Genomic DNA, 4,694 nt, shown 5'->3' with positions numbered 1-4,694 from the left:
TCTCTAACTCATAGCACGTAGATTCTGTTTTTGAGAGTTTATGGGCCCTTAACTGTTTCAGTCCCTTCTGAGCTCACCACATACTCATACATGCATCTGTTCTTGGAATGTTCAAAGCTCCTCTCAGTTTCCGCTTCTGTTCTCAAATTGGTCCACTGAGCCTTCAGGGAGTCCCTGCCAGTTAGTTTGGTATTTCTCAGTCTGTATGAAGCCCTGTTGAGTTTTTCCTCTGCTTTTTCTTGCTGATGCTATACAACTCTTGTAGCTCTTGGTGGATCATCTCTATCATCATATATTTTGGGGTGTGGGGAGTACTTCATTGGAATAGCTGTCTATAGACTTTTGGTTTTGCTAGTAACTTTGTCTACTTTTTTAAATCAGGGGATTTAGGAAAGTTAAAAAAATCATGCCACTCTTTCTACTATTCCTCTATGTTTTATTTTTAAGTTAAAAAGTGTTAGAATGTTACTAAAATGCCTGAGAGGTTATTTTGCTTAATTTAAGTTGTATTGCATTGATTGTAAAGGAAGGATTCTGTTGATGAGCAGAGAGAGAAAGAGATAATTTACAGTCTTACATTTTTATAGTAGTTTCTTTCCAGCCACTCTACAATTATTATTTAAAGAAAGAAGTAGATGCAATGTGACATGGTCTGTAAAGAATATAGTGTCTCAAAGGGTGATGGAAATTTACATTCCAAAAGGGATCTGACCTGGCAAATTGTATCAGTCCATGGAGATGGATGAATACTTCCCTTCTTATTTGATTTTGAGGACAGCATAAAGATGTCTGGTCCAGATTACCTAAAAGCTCAAGCATGCCACCAAAAATGTGTTAGAACTATCATCTTAGTAAATAAATAATCTAATACAAAATGTTGATTTTTCTCAGTATGGGATCTAGCAGAATAAAAAATAATTATGTTTGTTTTAACATGAGAGATTCCTCCTGACAAATTCACAGTTTCCCACATAATAGTGACATTTCCATGAAGAACAACTGTCAGGCACTATAATCCTTACTATAAAGGGGGAGGAAAGAGAAATACCTCATTCATTCATTTATTCATTCATCCACTTATCTGAACAAACATGGTGATACAAATATGCTAATTATATATGCCATATCAGGTCATAAGATATTTTTGAAATAATTGAAATATGTCTGAATGTAGAGGTCCTATTTTCCTCCAGGACAGAAAACTTAATTTAGCCAATTTCACATGCACTTCTGTTACCCACAAACTCTCCTGTCCCCAAATCAATTCTGGCTTATATATAATAACTTTGTCATGACTCTTCCTGTTCTTCAGAGGGTAGCCTCTAAATCTTTTAGGGTGGGATTAGGGTAGTGTGGGATTAGGGTAGGAAGGCAGGTGCAGAGGAGATATCTGGTTCTCAGATGCAACACCCTTGGCTTTGGCTCAGAAGTTAACGTTCATGTTTCCATTGTGTTTGGATCACTGATCTATGTACTCAGCTCTGTCCTTCCTTGTTCTGATGTCTAGGCCCTTCAACCCTCTACAGTCCTCTCTCAGCCCCTTTGAATGGTCTTTAATGCCATAAGTATTAAATCGTGGACGGGTTTCGGCATATCCCTCTGGCTCTTCATGCCCAAATACTTTATGTAAACATTCTACTCTCTGTTAGCTTATTAGAGAGAAACCTTAGGACCTTAGTTGCTTTTCTGATTCCCTAGTAGCCCTAGGGATAGAGCTTAGATCTCTGTTTTCAGATATTTTATTTTTATTGATTTGTAGAGAGGAAGAGAGAGGGAGAGATAGAAACATTGATGAGAGAGAAACATCTATCAGTTGCCTCCTGCACATCCCCTACTGGGAATGGAGCCTGAAACCCCAGCATGTGCCCTGACCAAGAATCAAACCTTGACATCTTGGTGCATGGGTCAGTGCTCAACCACTGAGCCTCATTAGCTGGATTCTATCTTCAGATCTTAAAACACATCTGGGATTCTAACATTTCTATCTTCATAGCTTCTTTCAAAAAGAAGCTAATCCCAGGGACTGGGGGTGGGGGAGGTACAAGGCTCTTCTTGGGGATATACGCCAATACCTCTAGGGTGAGAAAATTGGTTTTCCTGTGTTTGTGGCAGATTACATTATTGTTTTACAATTAACCCCCACCACCGCCATCAGCACCCTGTAAAAAACATTATAATCCATGTTCACTGTCATGTGACTTGACGGGAGAGGCAGTAAGTTCTCTGTTGAATGGGTTTGACCATACAAAAGGCTTTGGTGAACGGGCTTTGAGTGGTCATGCCATGACCCATTGGAGAAGCAGCTTGGAGTCCTCACATTTCCCACAGTTCTCTGGCTCTTCCCATCTGCCAGGAGAACTGTCAAGTCACATATAGCATCTGCTTCTTCAGTCTGGGACCTGGAATAAGAAAACCCATGAGCTGCCCCATAGCATGGAATCCAAGCAAGAAATAAACCTTCATGGCCATAAGATTTCAGAGTTGTTTGCTTTTACAGCAAAACAGACTAATACATTGTTTGTGGTCTACTTTCTCTTTTCTTTCAGCTCTTTAGGAGCTAAACTCATGAAGTCAGCTATTTCAAACCAAAATGTCTGACTTATGAGACTGCTGTCACTGCCATGAATTCCATATGTCTACTAAACAACATGGAAATATGTATGTGTGTGTGCAGAGCTATCGGGTGGGTGCCTCAGTGAATATTTCAGATCTTTATACTAACATACAAAATGGCATGAAACAATGAAACATAAAATTTGAAACATGTATCCTTCCTACAGTCCAGGAGTTTATAGGGTAGATCAGTTATCATCTAGGAGGATAGGTTGGATTTGGAAATGCAGGGATGGGGGCAAAGCCTTTTGCTGCAGATGGATCTAACTCACAGAGGCAGGTGAGTGACTGGCATGGATGGAGCTCCGTAAGTAAATGTGACTGTTTTGTTCAATGTCTAAGAGACTGTGGGAGGTCAGGTTGGAAAGGCAAGCCCCTTTGTGGTTGTGGTTAAAGGGTATGGACTGTGAAGTGGCTAAAGACCATGCAGAAAAAAGGTGGGAGAGTAGATTTCAACAGCATTTTTTTTTAACAAATATATTTTTATTGATTTTAGAGAGGAACAGAGAGGGAGAGAGAGATAGAAACATCAATAATGAGAGAGAATCGTTGATCTGTTGTCTCCCACACACCCCAATGGGGATTGGGCGAGCAACCAGGCATATCCCACTGGAAATCACACCGTGACCTCCTGGTTCACAGGTCAGCGCTCAACCACTGAGTCATGCCAGTTGGGCAGCATTTGCTTATTTTTTTAAAGAAACAATGTGGCCATTTTTAATTTTTATACTAAAGTCTGTATATATAAATAGTTGGAGAATCAATTGAGGAAAATTTTGTTTTTTTTTGCCTAGGCACGATGGGTTACTCTCCTCAAATGGCCTGTGGACACTAGCTGGGTGTATGGTTGCTAAACAATCACTGAGTTTGTGAAGTCATCTCTGGAAAAGGCAATCGGGTTTGTGGGTAGTCGTACAAAGAAATGGCCTTCATTTCTTGCAGTCATTTGCCTATTACTAGGGTCTATCTTGCTATACTTAGATCTCCTTGACATTTTTACTAATGATTAAAAAAATAAGCACACCAGGAAGTAAACATATTGCCACTGAACTATACACATAAAATGATAATGGTGCATTACATTTTACCCCAATAACCCTCCCTCGAAAATTTTCCGATGGGAACATTTACAAATTATTAGAATTTTAGAACTATCAATAGAATTCCCTCAGCTTGTATCTCAGTATCAATCCCGAAGGCGTCAAAGTTGACTGTGAGAACATGTGACATGCTAGCATTAGCCAGTCTCTTACTGGATTTTCCTGCCTTGCAGACCAGGCTCCAGGGGTCAGGAGAAAGTCTTCCTATTTCTTGCCCATGCTAGTGTAGGGGATGGGGCAAGTGTGTGTGTGTGTGTATGTGTTCTCCTGTGACAGACCACTGAGTCGCAGCCAAGTGTGTGTGTGTGTGTGTGTGTGTGTGTGTGTGTGTGTGTGCGCGCGCGCGCGCTCTCTTGTGTGATTGAGACCACTGAGTCCGCAGCCACGCTCTTCTTCCTCCATCCTGGGGAGCGGTGCAGTTTCAAGGCTCTGCTGTTGTTGTGGTTGAAAGGGTCCTGGACCTCTGGCAGCTCCACCCAGCCTCGCTGGCCCGCAGCCCACAGACTGAGGGCGCAGCTGGAAGGAAAGCGCTTAGCATCTCAATGACGGTGGATGAATGGGGCACAAGCGGTGCCCGTGCTTCTGATCGGAATCAACTTTCCAGGGTCTCTGATGAGCATCTCTCAGGACCCGTTCGCTGAGATCGACCTAGGGGCATGCTCATTCTGACGCCCGCATTTGTTATTTGTTCCCATTCAGTGCTCCGGGGTGCACCGATCCACCTCCCACCCCATGCACCGCCAGTGTCTGAGCGGCCGCCGCCGCCGCCGCCGCCGCCGCCGCCGCCGCCGCCGCCGCCGCCGCCGCCGCCGCCGCCGCCGCCGCCGCCGCCGCCGCCGCCGCCGCCGCCGCCGCCGCCGCCGCCGCCGCCGCCGCCGCCGCCGCCGCCGCCGCCGCCGCCGCCGCCGCCGCCGCGGCGCTCCGCCGGGCACATGCGCAGTGGTGACGCCGGGCCCGAGCCCTCAGTCTCCTCCCCGCCGC

Source organism: Pipistrellus kuhlii, unplaced genomic scaffold (assembly GCF_014108245.1).
Source record: "Pipistrellus kuhlii isolate mPipKuh1 unplaced genomic scaffold, mPipKuh1.p scaffold_m20_p_2, whole genome shotgun sequence".
Lineage (NCBI taxonomy): Eukaryota > Metazoa > Chordata > Mammalia > Chiroptera > Vespertilionidae > Pipistrellus > Pipistrellus kuhlii.
The sequence above is the reverse complement of the archived record's forward strand: the minus strand, read 5'-3'. Positions refer to the sequence as shown.